Source organism: Apteryx mantelli, chromosome 3 (assembly GCF_036417845.1).
Source record: "Apteryx mantelli isolate bAptMan1 chromosome 3, bAptMan1.hap1, whole genome shotgun sequence".
Lineage (NCBI taxonomy): Eukaryota > Metazoa > Chordata > Aves > Apterygiformes > Apterygidae > Apteryx > Apteryx mantelli.
Window position 1 is genome coordinate 71,641,437 of NC_089980.1, and position 19,681 is coordinate 71,661,117.

General features: G+C 40.8%; 1 protein-coding gene across 4 annotated transcripts in view; it reads left to right on the forward strand.

The window, feature by feature from the left end:
* Window positions 1-19,681, forward strand: part of HIVEP2 (HIVEP zinc finger 2) — a 149,368-nt gene that overhangs the window by 37,603 nt on the left and 92,084 nt on the right. For 3 of the 4 annotated variants that reach the window (XM_067293630.1, XM_067293633.1, XM_067293632.1), the window contains one exon: window positions 2,286-2,391. The gene's annotated coding sequence lies outside the window, so the exon portion shown is untranslated. Of the gene's footprint in view, window positions 1-2,285; window positions 2,392-3,839; window positions 3,932-19,681 lie in introns of all 4 variants that reach the window. The other variant, XM_067293631.1, reaches the window with a different exon arrangement.

Genomic DNA, 19,681 nt, shown 5'->3' on the forward strand with positions numbered 1-19,681 from the left:
TCCCCAGAAGGATGAGTGGATTTTCACAAGTTCATGTTCTGAAGCCCACATTTGTTAGGTCAAAAGTGTTGTAAGTTTTGCTGTATTTAAACTGCTCGTAGCCAGTTGGGCCCCATTCACACTGTGTTCTCAGTCCATCCTGGGCACTGCAGCCCCTGCTGGGATATATTTATTTGATCCCCTTTGTTTCAGCCAACATGCGCACTTGTTTACCAGGAGCCCCAACCTGCATCCAGGTCTCTCAGAAGTTCATCGGCGTCTCGGATGGCGCTTTGTGGCTTGAGCAGCAAGGTGTGACTGTTAGGAAAAGGGAAAGAGTCACTGCTGGGATTACAGCCTGGATGAACATGAATGAGGTGGTGCTCCAGCCCCCGTGCACTGCCTTTTTGCCAGGGTTTTCTCATTAGGCGGTGGAGGAAACCCCCACACCCAGACATGGAGTGGGGGGAGCTGGCGGCAGGCCAGAGCCTCCGGGCTTTCCACTTGCAGCTGGGAATACTGCAGAAATCCCAGGGAAGGGGCATGGCCGGAGCACTCTGCTGCCAGCCGGCTGCTGTGTGCATCCAGGGGCCATCGTCCTTGCTGTGGCTGGGTCCCATGCTGCCACTCAGCAACCCTCTTCAGTATTTTGCATTTAAGTATGTGTATACTTAAATGTGTGTCATTCTGTTTTCCAACCTGTATTTATACTGTTTTGGAGCAGGCAAACATGAGATATTACATATTAGCATTGTACCCATGGGAAGTGTAGCCTTTGCAAGGATGGGTTTTTTTGGACCTTGGAATATGTTCTCTCAAACTTAATTTTTACACAATTTTATGCTTGTTATCAAAGGGCAAATACAAAGTATAAGAGGCACTGACTTGATTGGGTTGGCAGAAAATGAGGAAGTATACGGTGCAAGTGAAGTGGGTGATGTTGCTGGCTGGCCAATGAAGCATAATAAAACAAGAACCAAGTCATTCTGGAGATGTGATGAGGCAAAGAAGCATTAGAATAATTTAAAAAATGTAAACTGTGGCTAAAATCTAAAAACACCATTTATTTAAAATTCTTTGTTATTTACCAAACTTTCCTCTTGAAAACATCTTACCCGAGGATGAGATACAGCTTGCAGACCAGGAGGAAGATAAGTTTCTGTTTGGGAAGGCTTGGTTTAAAGAGATATAGTTTTAGCTTTATATCTCATGTGACTTCTCGTCACTGTGGGTGTGTCACTACATGTGTGTGCCTGGGTACATTTTTTGGGTATCCTGTAGGTCATTTTATTCACATTTTCAGAATAAAGAGAACCCAGTTAAGCTGCCTTTTACAGCAATAGCTGTGTGTTACAGCTTTATCCACATCCTTGTGTATTGCAGAATGAGGCAATAAAATTAACAGGCGAGAACTTCTTAATTCTTGTTTCAAACACTTTTTCAGGGAGCTGCACAGTCTGAAAGAGCTTTCTTTTACTTAATACTGTAGACTTTTAGGTTATCCAAACCTGCATTTGTTTCTTTCAGTTGTGATTTTTGCCATTACTTTTAGTGGAGGAAATGCTTTTTCAGTTTTTAAACTGGACAGCTTACTTATTTTCTATCATACATATCTTTTCATTCAAGACAGCACTGCTAGTAACAAGTTCATTTTCTATGTCTATTTATTGATTACTTAAAATATATAGCAAAATATTTAATCACAGATTCACTGATCAAGTGATTTTAAATTATCAAATGATTATAAACAAGATGATGTAGTTACCAGTAGGAAAGAATGCTCCCTTAAGAACCTTCGATCCCTTCATGAGGGAGCTCCAGTGCTCTATCTTCTTCTAAACTAGTGATTTTCAATTTAAAAAAGAAGAAAAGGAAAGCCAAACTGATCATGCACCAATCAAAGGAATTACTTGCTGATCAAGAACCTGACAACTAGGAAATCTGAAGTTCTGAGTCTGCACATCAGATAGATAACTACAGCCTATGCATTAAGAATGAAAACTACTTCTCATTGCTTTGATGGTGTGTCTATGATCTGATCTGGAGTAATGGGACAAAACAGTTTAGCCACAGCAGAAAACTTTTGCTTGCCATTGTGAACAGCAAATACTTTCTGTAAGGCAGGGAAGAGTACAAATACTGTTAGACACCTCTAAGCTGTATTTCACTTTGTATAGTTAGCTGTTCGTTGCTGAAACACTTTTAATTCAGAGGAGAAATATGTGAAAACGCACATGTATTAGTTGAACTTGATGTAAACCTCTGTTGTATAATGAACTTCATCTCTCTATTTGTTATGTTTTCAGGTGGGACCCTCTTCTAGTATGTGATCTACAACGAGCTACACTGAATCATACGATGACAATGTTATCACTGCCACATCTCTGGAAACCTGTTATTCATAATTATACGGTATGTGAACTTCTGCATCTTACATTAGCCACTGCTTGTTGGAACAACACAGTAACAATAACATGAAGGTGCTAAAAGTCATTGAAGTAAACGTTAAGCCAGATGTGTAATCAGTTAAACCCAGCCATTCCAACAAAGGTTTATCTCCTAGGCTTGTTCTATATGCAGAGCAGTGAACTACTTTAACTATGAGTATGATGTTGAAAATGTATTTATTTACAGATATCAGTAAAATGTTTCCTTTGGGTGAAGTTATACTGGTGTAATGATGACATGTAGATATATAGCCTATTATCACCTTTCTTAAAAAGAAAATGGTGGTAGCATTAACGTAAAGGATTCAGTACTTTAACTGTGTCTTTGCAGTTTCAGCAGTAGAATTTTTGCGCTTAGGAAAGGTCTTTAATTGCTTTTCTCCTTCATTCCATTTTCAGTTTCTGGTCAATCTAAATTAGATTAATTTCACACACCAGTGAATCCCTAAAGAAGTGCAAATTAACTCCATTTTACCAAATTCAGCCAGACGATGGCAGTTTTTCCCTTGTTGTTTAGCTTTCCATCACCTACTGTCTTTGACCAAGATTTCAATAGGAATGAAATCCATATAGCAAGTCTTTTTTCCTCATCCTGTACAAGCAATTAGAGACTAAGATCCACATCTACTTGAGGGAGGACTTGTATTTAACTTATGGCCTATGAAGCTGAAAAAAAGTCAGTGATAGCTGGCACTTTTCTACTGTTCTGACATGAAATTGTTAACACATGCTCAGGTACTGTAAAACCATGAACAAACTGGTTTTATAAGAACAGTTACATCATTATTTTATGCTCTTAAGCAGTTTGTAGCATACCACATAACCATTAGCATGGAACATCTTCATCCGATTCATGACCCCGATACAACTCCAGCTGAAGCTGTTGGAAGAATGTTCCTTCACTTTGAGAGTTGAATTGCACTTCATGTAGCATCTGAGACCTTTGTTTAAGTAATGTTCCCTGCATGGAAGTTTTGTTTAGTGATTAGCTAGTGATTAGAGATTAAGTGTTAAAGATATAAATGTAAAACCAAGTTACAAGGAAATGGATCACCAAAATGACAAAGAGAAGAGGACCCAATTATAAAAAATGCTTGCCTATCTTCAAAAGTTATAAAGTGATGAGAAGGAGAGGTGGCTGTTTGCTCCAAAAGTGTATATCTGGATTTAATGCTCTACTTTTTGTATATTATTTTGAAGACAATATTTGACAGAAGTGTGCATGATTTACTGCCAAATCAGTGATGTGAGAAATGGAAAGCAAGATGAAGCCTTATCGGGAGTGGGGAGAGGAAGTGTGTTCTTTGTTAAACAATTTAGAGTTTTTGGGAGAGCAATTCACAACTGAAGTAACTTGTGTTCTGGATGGTGAAGAGGTTTCCAGGTCTGGCTTGATTCTGGTTCTGTTAAAAGGAAGCTCCTGGAGACTGTCTCCCCCATTTCAGTGAGAGAGGATCCTGCTTACCTAGAAAGTGCTTCTAGACTGCCTGCTGTAAAGACCATAGGTAATTTCAGCTTCCCCAATATCGTTAACACTATCATTTGCAGACCTTTTGTATACAGAAAGATGCCTTCTATAACATTCACATCTAAGAACCTTTTCAGGATGGAAGTGGGAGTAATAGTCTCTATTGCTCGATTCTCCTGAGTTTGCAAGGAAAACAGGTTGATTCATTTTAAATGTTCAGCATTGTTGTTTGTTGATTTATATTTGTGTAAAAAAGTAGTTTTGCTGGGGGGGGGCATTTGTAATGGAAAACTAGCTTGAAGAAAATGAGTTTTATATTTTATAGAAGCAGAGATCTGGAAAGGACCTGTTAGGCTGGCTAGTCTAGTTTCCTGCTCTCAGGTATCTTTTGGTTAGGGATGAACATTTGTTAGTTGATATTTTCACTTTTTTGATGCAATGTGGCTTTTGCGCTGGGAGGGAGGATCTCTCAGGGAGCCAAGGACAGGTTCATGGGGAGAAATGATTATCTGAAAGGCGACCATTAGCAGGTCTCTGTGTCCTCTGAGAACAAAAAGAAAGCAGACAACTTGGTGTTGTGCTTGTAAGGACTTGTATAGCAGGAGATGCTGTACTTTGCACCTTGTGCAAATTCTTTTGATATGAGGTAATAACTTCCACAGATTTGTCATCTACCCAAGTCAAAATGAAATTTTCTTTGATAGTTGATTGTAGGAGTCAGAAGGCAGTGAAGGGTTTTTTGTTTTTTTTTGGGGGGGGGGGAAGTTTTCTTTGGTTTTCTTCTTTTGCCAGTTCTCATGCAGCATTGCAAACATTTCAGGGAACTAATCTGCAGGAGCACAGCTCATAAAGGACAGACCTTCAGAAGGATTAGATTCTTACTTACTAGATTACAGAAAAGCCTCTGAGACTGTTACACTTTGAAAGATTGCAAACTTCCACAGGAAATTAAAATTGATATTGTATAGTGAAGGAATGACAGAAGGGAAAGAAAAGGGCAAATGTAACAAATTCATTATTAAATGGTAGAAACATCAAAATTTGAGATCCTTGAAAGCATATGTAGCTGCTAGATATTGATACAAAATTCCCAGTATTTTGGAAAAATTTGGCTTCCTCTCTCCTTTAGCCTCTCCCAATGTCATTAACTGAACGTGGAAAAACATTAATGTTAAAATTATTTTGATTTTGGGGCATAGTAGATTATATTCTGTTTTAAAACAAATTTGAGATCAAACCTGGAGAGTCCAATTACATTGTATTCTTCAGTGGAAGGTGCATACATGAAACCAAATTGGGAATGAAAAGCAAGAGCAGGTCTTCCTTCTTTAGTTAGCTCTTCTTCCATTTAAATGTGCAGTGTTGACAGAGAGGAGAGAAAACTTTTCCTTTTTGATCTGTGTTGTTCTTGCCAAGATACAATCTGGCACTTGAACACACGTGGAAATTTCAGTAGTTGCCTGAAAGCTGAAGCTCCATTTGAAGTCAGGCTGAAGATCCACTGGAGACCATTTAACTTACACACATGCTGAAGAGATTTGTTGGTATCAAGGTCCTTGCTGTTAAACTGTTAGTCAAAGGCCCAGGCACATAACATATCCCCTCTCTCTCTCCTTCTCAGTATCAGCTTCGAAGCTTTGGTGAGCTGGACTCTCTCCTGGCCAGGTGCTTAACTGCAGAATTTAGATTTCCTTATTAGGGAGTTCTTTGAAAGGGGACAGTAATAACTTCCAACATTTTAATAACTTTTCCTATAAGATCTGGTTACCTGAAATTGGAAAGAATAAGCAGAACTGTGAGAGATTTAACTTTATTAACCATCATAAATCCTTTCCCTTTTGACTCTAATCAGTCCCTAGAGCCCTGTTAATGCTCTTGACATTGCACTGGCCTTTCATTGTAGCACAATATACGTTTTCCTGTAACTAAAAAAATGATGGTGAGAGTCTTACTTAAACCAGAGGTAATGGAAGCAGTGGTAGGGATGTACAACTATCAGAAATTCATTGCGAGTGAAAGGAAAACAGAGAGTTGCACTTTGGCAGCACTGTTTGGACTGCTAGCGTGTTTTTTCCATCAGTGGGATGAATATTTGGGACTCTTTACTACTACCACAAAGCTCAAGGCCTCCAGAACAGGATCCCTGTAATGCTCCCAGTGCCACTTCATCTCCGTGAAAGTAGCCGTCTGGAGGCAGAGAGGCATGAAGGAGAGGGGGAGCTGAAGGGTGCCCTTGACTTCCAGGGCACCGGTGCTCCCAAGTCCTTGCCAGGACTCTCTCCCCATGAAGTTCATGGAAGGCAGGGCATGGGGGTGGAAATCCGGCATGCAGGACGAGCTGCGGGGCACGTGCCTGGCGGGAGCGCTCCCAGCGCCTGCGCAGGCTTCGCGGAGGGACCTGAGCCAGACAGGGAGCACCGGGATCCCACTGCTGCCCCGGACTCGGGGGAGAGCTTGGCACGTGCTAGCACCCGGGGACAGGTGACTGGCAACTCAATTTTGATACAGAAAGACAATAATGCTTTTGTACCTTCTGCTGGCAAACGGAGGGACACTAGGGGCAAAAGTCTGCTGCAGAAAGCCTCATTATGAGCAGTCACAACCTCATATCCCTGAGGGCAGTGAACTGCAGGAAATCGCTAACTCCAGGCGGGCTGATTCAGCCACGAGGAATTGCTGACAAGAAAGAGGTCGCTTGTGGCACAAATACTCGGAAAACCTGCTCAATTGGAGGTGTTCTGTGAATGGATCTTTTCTTTACTGGGGACAATACTAAAAGGCAGGAGTGTTACCAGGTGGTCGAGGGATAAGAACCTAAGCAACAAATGCCTTCTTCATAAAATAACTACCTGGATTATTGCCTTTTATCCAACTTGTGCACAAAATTCTCTGGAAAGTGAAAGGGGAATTCCCCGGTTGGTAGTCTGTCTGTCTTTATGCTGTCCAGGAATTCATGGGATGGAGAAGGCATCCAAAGAATCTGCCCTTGTGTAGGGAAGCTGAATTCCCTCTTGTTTTTCCATATATACAATTCAGCAAGTTCCTTAGGTAAACGCTTTAATTTTAAGCTTAATACTATGCAAATATTTAAGTTAGGGCAAAAAAGCCTCAAACTGACATCACACCATGAATTGGCTTCTAGCTGTCTCTGCAGGTACAAATGCAATACTTATATGCATGAATAGTTATTTTTATTTATTTATTACGGCCATCTTTTTATAATAAGCATGGATATCTGTGTACCCTTGCCTTGAACATAAAAATAGATGCATTTGCAATTGTGTGTACAGCACAGAAACTTTGGCAAAAACCTCAGATCTGCTTAAGGTAATCATTGTAGGCTGAATCTTTAGATGACACATAGTTGTACTGACTAATTCTTTCTATAACAGAAGTGCCCAAAGCTCTGCTTACTGTTGAAAATCCACAAACCTAGTGTATGAAACAAAGATATAGAAAGGTCTGGCAACTGCTCCAAGAGCTTTATAGTGTGATTTGGTTGTCTGGACAAACATTCAGAGAGTGGTAAAGAATATTCAGAACGTGTGTCAAGAGTGTTAGCGATAAGTATGTTAACTAGGCTTCAAAAATCTAGTAAAATACTACCTTGCTGTATAATACAATTTTATATCCACATACATTTCATATGTTTTCCCCAGCCCTTGTCTCAGCTGCTGCATGCCTTTAAACAGCTTTGTATTAAAAAGGGAAAGTCCATAGTCTTGTGGACCTTCTATTATGTGCTCAGCGTGTGAGCTATTGACTTCATAAAGACAAGAATAGCTATGTCAAATGTGTTTCATTAACATGTGGCAAGATAGAAAAAGCAGTCTGTGTGAAGACGTACAGACAAGAAAGACACTGAATGCCTTAAATACTAAGGGAGTTAATGCTATGCAGTGATTTTGCTTCTGTTATAGGAAGTGTAAGAACAGTATGCTTCCTGGCGTACATCACCATCTAAACTGCAAAGGTTTCAGTTCCATGGCAACACGAAGAGTCCAATTGTGTTTAAGGTGTATGTATTAATGCATTCAGAGTAAGGGGTTGGGAGTGAGTTGAAAATAAATAAAATATGCTGAATGTTTCCCATTTATTTATTTATAAATAAAGCCTTTGTTCTTAGAAAATCAGAACTGACATGAATACATGCGTCCCCTCAAAGCCTCTCAAATTCTTTTTTGCATGTGTTTTTCTCAGGCAAAAAGCAAAGTTTTTTTTTTTTTTATAAGACTGTAAGTGCAGCAGCAGCTGAATGTTGCAAGAAAATGCTATTAATTCCTGAGACTGTTGTGTGTCCCCGGAGAGAAAGACTTGGTCAGTCAGGGGAATTATTTTTTCCAAGATGTACTGCTTTACTGTTTTGTCCCCAGAGTGAAGCAGTGTTTGAGGTTTTTATATTATTTTTCTTTTTCTTCTTCTTCTTTTTCTTTTTTTGGATCTGTCCTCTTTCTGCCTTTCTCTATATCCATCTCCAGTTTCCTTCACCTCCCCTGGCTGAGGAGCAGGAAACAAGGCTGAGCTCTGTTTCCTGATATCCAAAGAAATATAAAAGAACAAGGAAACAGCATATTTTGTTTTGCCAGCTTCACTTTGCAGACTCGTACTCGTAACACACCTGCTCCCAGACAGGGTCAGGAGTCATTCTCTGGAGCAACTGGGCAGTTGGCCAGGGAATAACCTGGAGCTGATCATTAAGTGAATTTTGTTTCATCTGCTCAGTTGGCTGTGTGAATATAGTATGAGGGATTGTGACAAATATATTTTGGTCTTGGTGAAAAAATACCTAAGGCTGGTCCTGTTAGTTGTGCAAACTGCCAGTTGGTGGAAGAATTATAAACTTCCAAGGTTTAAAGTCAGAGGGGGAGATGGGGGAACCTCCAGATGTTGGTATTTTTGAATTTAACAGCAGTGCTAATCTGGCATGGTAAAACTGACAGAAACTGGCAAGTTAAACTGGATTTACAGCTGCTTTGCCTTGCTAAAACATGCAAAGCAGCCAGAACATATCAGTGAATCTGGCCTATAGTTTCCAACAAGGTTTCACAGTGTAACTGAGGAGAGAATATAGCCCTGCATTTGGAATTTGGTCAACCGTTTTCATGTTGCTGTGCCAGCAGGAATAAAATTCATCTCTCTCTTATCTGTATTTTTTTTTTCTTTTTACAACCAACAGAAAAATTATTTGTTAAAACAAGACTACTTTTTTTCATGGAAATGGGAACTCTGTCTTTGAGATTCTACTGGGAGAAATTTGTCCCTGTTCAGGAGACCAGCACAACATGAGTAAATCTTTTCTAAGGGCATAAATAGGATTGAAATGATTAAATGACCTTGTGTTGGCATTCTAAAAAGGGGTGAAATTTGCCCTCAGGGCAGCAGAGCTGCAAAGTAAGAAGGTGTCATTTTTGAATAGTCACTTTACAGGCGAGAGCAGCACTTGGAAGCCTTAGCCACTTGTCTAGTGCTCCATTTGACACGCTCCCAAATTTGTTATTGTGTGGTTTGTAGTTTCTACACAGCCCCCCAAAATAAATAGCAGACGTAGCTCATTAAATACATGGATTTAAAATTAGTAGATGCTTCCCAAATTATGTGGCACCTCTTCCTGGCTTTTTTTCACAGAGGGACTTGTACCTACAATCCTTGGTGAATAGCGGGATGCATTCAAGTAAAGCTGTGTAGTAAATGAGGCTAAAAATTCCTAGCGGGTGTGGTGACCTAGCATAACACTGAGCAGGCTGTCTGTTTTTTCCAAGTATATTCCCAGTGGAGCACCTCATTCAGTTTGGCAGGAAAGATGAAGAGAAAGCACCAAGAGGAACATCAAAGACAGGAGAAAACGGGGAGACAAACCAAGGACAGGAAGAGAGAAGTGTGCGGAAGCAGAGCGAAGGCAGAAGGGCCAGCAGAGAAACAACAGGGGGCTGGGAAGAGCACGAAACAGGAAAGGGATGATGGTCTGGTGTGTGCGAGGGAAAAGTTGTTTTTCAGATGTAACATAAATAAATAAATAAGAGCGAGAAAATTAAAATACGTCAAGCAGGAGGGGATATCTGAGTGATGAAGGAAGACAATTCAGACTGAGACGAACAGAAAAAAAAATAAAGAAAACTATATGGATTAGTTTGGTACACCAGTCCACACAATTTTAAATAGAGGCTGCTTCAGCTGTGAGGCCGAGAGCTCATGATGTTCCCCACGCAGTACCTCCAGGACTCCAGTGGCGCCTGGGCGCTGGCATGGAGAAACGCCCTCCCGTAACAATTTTCAACGTTTTTTCTCCTCTTCTGTCTGTCCCCTCAGGGTTTAGGCCACTGCTCCCTTCCTTCATTTGGGAACGATCCTTGGGGGCACCTGCATCCCCTGAGCAGGTGAGGGGCTGTGTCCTCGGACAGCAGGGCTCAGCCCCTCGCACCACTGCCGTGGACCCCGGGGCTTGAGCCGCGCCCCATTTCCTGCTCTTTGGCCCCGCCGGTCTCTTTTTTTTTAGTGGGGGGAGTGGAGGTAAGGTACATATTTTATTGATTGTATTCCTCTGGAAAGCCTCTCAGGGCTTGGATCGCGTTGGGAAGGAAGCAGGTGAGGCCGGAGCGCTGATGCTGACGAGGGTTGTGCCAGTTCACTGCCAAGTGTTACAGCACGACGTGGGTAATACTTCGGTCAGCAAGGCAGACTTTTTGTGTTATCGTTTGCATGGTGTGGTAGTAGGGTTGTGTTCCTCTGCCCTTTCGCCCCAAGTTTACCAGAAATGCAAGAAGACAGGAAAATTACTCATCCTAACTATGAAGACTGGTAGTCAGAAAAAACATGTCTGGTTCTCTTCTAGGATATCTGAGGAAGAGCTATGGTTACACAGGCAGGCATAATGGCTCCCTCTAGATCCCTGTTCTTTCACTTGTTTGAGCTATCTTGGCTACCAGAAATAAACAGCTGAATGGAAATTTTAGTTCTGGCTGTGAAAAGAAGCTTTTGAATGAATTCTACATCAAATAACAAATGTCTTCTTTCCTCCTCCTCTCCACCTACCTTGTTCCTAAACATTAACATTTCATGTCACTTGAGCTAAGTTCAGTGTCAGACTCACCAGATCCTACTGCAAAATATGTCCCTCTTTTGTGGCAAACAGAAGAAGATGAGAGGCTTGTGGTGTTTTTCCTTTTCAGCCTCTGCTCCCCTGGGAAAAGAAGCTAAGGCTGTGCAAAGCTGTCTCCTTCCCACTCTGCTCAACTTTGCTCCTAAAAATGCTTCTCCCTCAACTGTTTCGCTGCCTCTCTTAAGGAGGTATGGCCTGGCCCATTTAGTGTCGTCGTTTGCCGAGGGCTGTTTTCTCAGGCTGTGGTGACTTTCATGGTGATAGAAAGCTGAAGAAGATTGTTGCGGAATAAGTCATCAGCACTGCCAGCTGTGCCACTTGAAAATCATTACTTAAGCATAAAAGAGAAGAAAAGATTAAGAATTATGAGACTTAAACCCTGCCCAAAGCCCCAAACCTCCACATCAGTTTTGCCAGTTCTGCTTCCTGTTTTCTTAATGCTTTGAAGCTAGCTTGCATTGTATTTTTAAACTTTCCTCCAGAACCACAAAGGGGAGAAATACCCTTTTTCTAAAATAAGTTGTTTTGTGAGCCGTGATACAAATATCGGTTCTCCCTTAGCCCTTTCCGCACCCCAGGGGTTTTCACCCACATCTTGTACCTGACTGCCAGCGAGCGGGAGGTTGCGCATTACATGAGGAGTTTGAAGCTGTGCATCTGCTGCCTGGCTGGCCGGCACACGCGTGGGGGTTGGCAAGTTAGCTGTGCAACATGTGCAGGGCCCTGCTTGTTCTTGGCTCTGCCCTCAGTGTCAGCATTTGTTTGCATTTCCCACTTGTAGCCAGCTACCAATTTTCATGAAACTTGTGGGAGTTTAATTAGCTTTGTGACTTCAGCTCCTCTTTCAGGTGTGTTTGAAACTGAGCACTGGCTTCAGCCGTTCTGGAGGGGGAGACTAGAAGACAGTGCTATAGTAGATACCATATTTCAGTAGGAAATCAAGCTAAAAGGGGAGGTGAGCCTCTTTATGACCTTAGTTCAGGATTTAGGAGTTATAAGTGAAATACTTAATATTGCAAAACCCATGATGAAATATTAATTGTTATTGTTAGTGGATAACTTCCATCTCTTTTTCCATTTTCCTATGTAATCCAGGACTTTACAAAGGGAGGCCAGGCTGTGAAAGAGGATTTGTGTTTTCCCCTTCGTACAAGGTGAATTTTTTTGTCTAGGAAAGAATGTCTGTAGAGGAAGAGAAGATATAAGAGCAGATAAGAATGCTAAAGAGAAATGTGCATTCAAATGGTAGGTTTGTTCTACAAGAAAGGGAATGGTTCTCACTGGACGGTGGTGCCTGAAATATTCTGCGGTGTGTGGTAGTATTTATGATGAAGATGAGTGTTTCTATGGTAAAAACTTTGGGACTTGAGTCAATGGTACCTTAATAATCTTTCCTACTGAAGAGAGAGCAAGTGGCAAAGAAGCACAAGAGAGAAATGTATCTGTTCATGAAAACAGGCCTTTTGACACTGGCCACAGTTTGCTGTCTTTGGTGGAGTGAGTAGGAATATTCCTGTATCACGCTGTAGTTGTTCAGAGATGTGCTAATACTTGCTTATTTTGATCACTGCTGAAAAATAGAAGCAAAAAAAAATTGAATGTGGATTTGGGATATTGTAACACAATGTTGAATCATGTGAAATCAAAGCCAGCTCAAGGCGTAAATAACAATGGTTCATATTTGTGAAAAGAAAATCTCTCATCTGGTAGCTGAATTTTTTTCTCAGGTGTTAGAGAAAATCATCCTTTTCATAGATGCCATCTGAACAGGGCAGACATTTCTACGTGACAGAAGGAATTTTTCTTTTTTCCCTCAACTTGGTGATCAGTCCAGCAAGTAGGAATCAGATTTAACCCCCAGTGTTTGTTTTAGGCTCTGTGAGTCTTTAATTCTCTTCTAGCAGTAAAACAATGATTTTTGATAGATACTAGTTGTTTGTTAATTTGTTTGCAATCAGTTTTCCAAGAGATTGTTTTGATGTGGGAGGAACTGAATTCTTTGGGTGCAAATGCTTGCTGCTGACTCTCTTCTTACTCATTAAAAGATGTTTTTTCACATTAAAGCACCTTCACTTTTAAGGGAAAATGTTAAGCATCTAATACTAGACATGTGAAATGTGTTGTTGCCTAAAGAGAAACCATTCACTAAGCTGCAACATGTGAGGACAGAAATGTCCAAGACGAGCCCAAATCTTTGTTAGAATCCAGGAGAGGCTGAAGGGCTGGCAGTTCCCTTTCTGTACACCTTACTGTGCCCTCCTGCGCCAGGGGCCAGGACCCCAAATCCCTCGAATCCTGGTTCCAGGTGCTGACCTACATCCATGCTGATATGCTACAAAGCTAAAAGATGTCCCCGTTCTTTTCCAAAAAGAACATACCTTTTTTTCTTTTTTTCCCCCCAATTCCCTTGCCACCTTTTTGTATTTTTGAACTGCAGCTCTTTTAAGGCTCCCTGCCTCTGCAATTCTTGCCCTTGTTTAGGTTATTTTTGGAAACTGGGCAACAAGGCAAAGGGATGAAATTTAGGGGAGTTAACTGCAGTAGAACTCTTTATCTCTTTATCTTTGTGTGCTCTTTCTTCCCTTCTTTCTTCTCATGACTTCTGTGAGTCTGACCTGCATCACATCGCTAATGCCAGGGCGAGTCTTAGCAAACGCTCTTTGTGCAAACGCTCAGCAAGTGACTTCTTCAGGCGCAGAGGAATGCAGGTTCACAAGCTGTTCCCTTCACTTCATTCCTGCGGCAGCCATCGTTTTTCTTCTGCTTTCTGGGTCAGCCAGTTGGCCAAAAAACTGTAAGTGGTTGAGTAGGGATCTAAGAGCTATGAAATACACATATCACTTGGAGCTTATTTAAGGTAAATTGTGTGTGCAGAAGAATGTATTTCCTTTATTATTTCCTTAAGAAGGCAGCCCTATAAAGGTGCTTTTTCCTTCTAAATGTTGGCGTGTTTTTATATCCAAAGTGTTAACGTGCCACTTGCCAAAGTTTACAAGACAAAGAGAAGTCTTTGGAAGACTTGGGAAATGACACTGCGATGAGAGCCTGAAACCCGACCTGGCTGGGAGACCTGGAGCTCCCGTTTCAGCTTGGTTGCATGGGGCCACGAGTGAGCCTGGGAATGCCCCCAAAGGTCCCGGCTTCTCTCGATGGGGGGAAGCACTTCATGCCTTACGTTTCACATGCAAAATATAGGGAGAAATTTTCTCTAAAGGTGCACGTAGGGGCTTTCTTTTTTATGCTTGGTTTTCTAAAATCATTAGTGCATAAAAAAACATTGACCATGCAGTAGATCAGGCTCTCCTTTTGATGACTGAGACAGCATTCAGATAATTGAGACGCCTGTGATTGCCCATGAAAATTTGCTGATGTTTGCACTGCTGGCAGGTATTGAAGTCACACCATAATATTTATTGTGGGATCTTGCAATGGATTTTAAAGTAGATTTAGATCAGAGCGCAAAGTGGGAATTTTCTTCTTTTTTTTCCTGTGGTTTTGAAAATGCCTAAATAACAATACAGTAAATGTTAAACACTAAAAACTGGTTTTGTGTGTACTGATAAGAGGAGATTGGTAGAGGAGGAAGTAACTTGAGTTTGGCTGGTAAAGCTGATATGTGAATGTGGTGGAAATCAAAGTGGGGGATGATTGTCATGATCTTAAAGCAGTAACATGTTGTCTTTGGAGGATGGGTTTGGGTCAGTGACATAACAAGAAGTAATAATGAGAAGGACTTTTCCCTAAAGGAAAAAAAAGGCAGATGATTCTACACAAACTGTAAAACTACACTGTAAATTTACACTGTAAAACTAATGGAAAAAGTCAACCAAATGTGAAGGGAATGAAATCAACAGAACATGAAGTGGTCCCTTAAAATACATAGAAATGGATATTTTTTTAGTACTGTCCTGTAGCAGAGATCAATTAAACTGCATAGAATGGTACTGTAAAATGGTCGCTGTAGGGAAGTCATCTTATTCCTTAGATTCTGTGAAGGAGCGCTGGCATTTAGTCTGTAGTGATTATTTTCACCCAATCCCAGTACTTGTGGCTGGTACTCAGTGAAATCTTCTATGGTGAATTATTTATTTATTTAACGTCAGCCACAGTCGTACTGAGAGACTAGCAACACAGCAGCAGAAAGTCTATTAGAGGTTAAATCTAACTTCTTACAGATAGACTGCTTACGTATACTATAAATAATTAAAATCATAAATAAGTGTACGTTGGCATTTTTTTTAAGCTTATTAACAGCAGTTAATAATATTGAATATGGTGTATGTACTGCCATGTGTTGTAGTCCTATAATTTCTTGATTAACTAACCCAGAGGCTTATGCAGCAAGCTAAGAAATCAAACTGTTGCTCACTGAACTTTTGAACTTTTCTTAAGAAAAAGACACATCGGAGAGAGAAGAAACAAATTTATGAATGGGTAAGCATGAGCAACCCAGAAAATCTCATTTCAGTAGAGATGCCAAGAACAGGAAAGAGAGAAATTCCCCTTTTTTTAGGCCAAATAGGCAAAGTAATACTTTTTTCTTAGTTTAATATATTCCAAAGATAACAGTTATAGCTGGTGGTTTGAGGGAGTCCCAGGAAGAAAGGAATTTGAATATAACTAATGACAGAGAATATTTTTTGAGGAGAACTCTCTGGAGAGTCTCTACAAGATTTCGTATTCTGTGTTCTTTAAAAAAAAAAAAAGAAAAGGAGGCAAAGCAATGTGATTTGTTTATATCTGGTAATTGTGCTTTTATCAATAAATTTGATTTTTGAATAATACATTCTGGGTTTGATCCTTGTCTCCTTTCCCTAATTGTTGGGTAATGAGAAAAAATCTTGCAAGATGAAAAGAAGCAACCTCTCTTAGAAGAAACCATGAATTTAAGTTATGCAGTTTGGCCTGAAGAAAGAAAAAGGAAAAATATTTTTACACGTTTCAAAAGCGGATGGTTTTGAAATGTCAGACATCGTTTGTTTTGGACGGCTCTAATAAGCAAAAGAAAAAAGAGCTAAATTCACGTAGCTGGAGGGCAAGTTCCCCTTTTAGCTGAGCCCTTGTGGCAAAGGAGCTGAGCCAGGATGCAAGAAGCTGAGGTTCAGCACGCTCCTTTGCATAGGGTGGTTTGGACATCCCCTGTCCTCCCCCCTGCTCTGCCTGCAAGTTCCTGTTTGCAGCCTTACGGGCGTGCTCGGTCCTCCTGCGCCGAGGCTGTCACCAATGACATCCGAAATACTCCTCGACTTTGAGACACGGCCTTCTATCTCAGCGGTCTGGGCTCTGTGGCTCAGCAGACGCCCTGATTTGAAGCGAGGGCTCAGCTGAGATTGGAGGACTGGCCTCCCACCTCTCCAACCGCACTTCCACGTCGCAGCCAGGGAATGCCCCGCTGCTTCCAGCTGCTCCCGGCAGGGCTGGTCCTGCTTCCCGGCCTCGCTGCGTCCTGCTGGCTGGTGGCCAGGCACCAGCTTGGCTGCTTGCCTCAGCCTGCGGCGGGCTGGTTTAGGAAGCCCAACTGGCAGGGAGCTAGTAGGTGTCTGGGGGTGGTTTTGCTCAGCTAGCTTTCTGATGGTTTAGCACCCCACATTGGCTCCCCTGTGGGGCCAGACAAACTCCCGAACTGGCAGGAGCACGCGGCCAGCATCAGGGGGGAAAGAAGCAAAGCAGTGTCCCTGCTCCGGGGCAGCGGCTCACTGTGCGATTGACCTCACCGGAGCGCAAGGCTGCGTCCGCACTGTGTGCCTGGCCCCGGGCTGGAGAGTTGTTTGCACGTGCTGTCTGACTCACTGCGTGCTCAGGTAGTACGCGCAGAGCAGAACGGTGTGTACGAGAGGGACCAAAAAGTTGCTCACTCCTTCCTCCCTAATGGTTGCTTTGGGTAGCATGGCTAATCAGGCATGTGCTAGCAAAGTGGGAGCTGTGGGCTTGGGTCCCCTGTTTGACTCCAGGAGAAGGAAGGAGGAGGCACATCTGGGTCTTTCAGCTTCTGCCTGCATGTGAAAAACAGAGAGAGAGAGAAAAAAAAAAAAAAGGGAAGAAAACTAGAGAAAAACAAGGGGAGCAGCTGGTGTTGCACTGGTGGTACAAGTGTTGTTCTTTTGGCCTCCCAGCAGCCCAAATGAGCCATTCTGCTTTAGGGCAGACAAGTGAAATCAGGCAGGCTGAAACAACATTTCTTTGATTTTTGAAAAGTTTTGAGTCAATTTGTGCCAATCTTTTAATTATAACATTTGGCCATATTGAATACAGTTGGTGTTCTCACTAGATTTTTTTAAAGTGTGAGGTGGTTCTAACTTGAATATTATATTTTTATAGTAATCAGTGTGTTTGAATGACAGCTGTGTTTCTTACACTGCCCCTTTTCTGCTCCCCATTTCTTTAGCCCCAAGTCACTCTAGGCGTTTCCCTCTCCAGACTGAGTTAGAAAAGGATATACATTTGGAATTAGGTTTTTATTGTCAGCACCTGGGACTACTAAATCAAAGAATGTTTATGCAGACTTGCCATGAAATTTCAAACAGAAATGAACGTGATTTCAGAATACTTTGTTTGTAGTCATTGTTTTTATTTTTTGTCAAGAAATAGAAGGCTTTACAGTAACTCCTAGACACTGTGCACTAGCATAGACCCATTGTTTTTTGATTGTTAACTGTATTTGATCCCTTACAGTCTAGTGGTATATGTAAGATGTCCACAGACTCCTGAGAATACTATAATTATGTTGTTTTTCATCACCATATTCTTAAAATTCTTTTAAAGAATTGTGAAGAACAGATCTTAAAAGTATTTATAATTAATAACTTGAAATAGTAAAGCAGACTTTCCTCAACTTACAGTTATGATTACTCAACTATGATGAGCTAGTTATTGAACAGACCTAATACACTGAAATGAAGAAGAACCCCCAGATCCTTTTGTTGCAACTGCAGAAGAGGCTATTGCTGTCAAACGCTAGTTTCTCATTTCAGCTAATCCTAGTTCCAGGAGTTTAGGCAAAAACTACCCGTAGTTTGGTGGCTTGACTTGCTTTAAAACTTTAGCGTAAAAACAGTAATTATGCCATTATTCATAATAGGAATTTGAATAATTAATTATTCATAATTAGAATTTTAACTTTAAGTATACTTATTTCCAAAATAGAAAAATGTTGCTTTTCATGTTGAATATTTAAAATAAGCAAACTTCATGTCTAACCCACCTGCCATTTATTATTACTTGTCTTAGATTTCTCCTGTGATGTTTGCATACAAAGACAAATACCAAGTGCATACTTCTAAATAGAAGTAATTCATTACGCAGCCTCATAAAATTCACTTTTCAATTATAATCTGTATTACCTGTTTTGCCAGAGCTAGAATCTGCTGCTCAGGAGAAAAGCCTTAAGAGATTGATGCACAGCAGAGTGAGAATATCATGCTTATTTTTATGTTTCTGACATCAGTGTCATGGTTTATCTAATGTTATATGACACAGTGACTAAATGCTCCATACTGTTCCATCCTCAGTGAGCCAAACATCTATTGCAAAATTGCCCTTGCTTCAAAAGTTGTAGAAACTTCGTAAAAATAATTTGCTAATTTGGGGTGTTCCCTTACTCTCTGTTTGAAAAGCTGATAGTCTCTTTACTTTTAATTAAAAACAAAGCAGTATTCCTATACCATTTTAGTGTGTGTTCTCTACAGAATGCTAATGGGGTCAGTAAGAGATCATTCATCTACTTCCTACCTCAAATACAGCATTTTTAAAAACATCGTGAAGTTTTGCTACAACAGGGCATCTCTGCATTGTTTTATACTTGTTTAGATGGGTACATTCAGTTATGATCACGGTTCTTGTTCTGGGTTTGGTTCCAAATGAACCATGGTTCGTTTACATTATTTTTTTCTGTATAATGAAAAGCAATACATATTTACTATTTAGAGCAGTAAAAGTCATTTCTGCCAAATCCTTGCTTTTCCCCATCTCCTCTTGCCCCATAGATACCACCTTCACTGCCCATCTATCACATTCCTACCTATTCTGTATAAAGGTTGGTTGGGTTTCTTTATGTTTCAAGGGAACAGGCTTTTGAAAAGTCCATTGGCTTCCACAAGTAGTGAAAATGTTGCATAAATCAGTCTTGTACTAGATCTACTGTATGAGAACTGACAGAAATTAAAGTTGATTGTTAAAATAAAATTAAAAAAAACCCACAAGCCCCAAATTCCATTTTCTGAAAGGAGTAAAATGCCCAATATAAGAGAACAAGGGCTTTTGACTCTTCCTGGTTCAAACAACCCATTGGTCTTTTAATGACAGAGACATTTGGCTTGCATCCTCTTAACGATTATCGGCTGAATCTGTGGTATTCTTTTGCTGGAGGGATGAAAGTACTGTTAGCTGTAATGTTGTAATAAGGTGTTAGAGAAACAGAAAATCAGAATCTTTCCAAAATGACATGCCAGTATGATTAACCCATTCTGTATTTCATCAGACAAAAAGCATGTGGGAAATTAACTTTCCAAGTACAGTTGGATGTTACAGGAACAACCTTGTGTTTCCCAACTATTTGAATGGTTATTATTTTAAAGCTCCTGTCCAGACACACGAATAAAAGAATGTATGCTGCAGCTTGCTTTTTCTCAATCAAGGTATAAACAGACATTTTGACAATTATGAATGTAACCCTGAAAATTAGTCAGTCTTGCA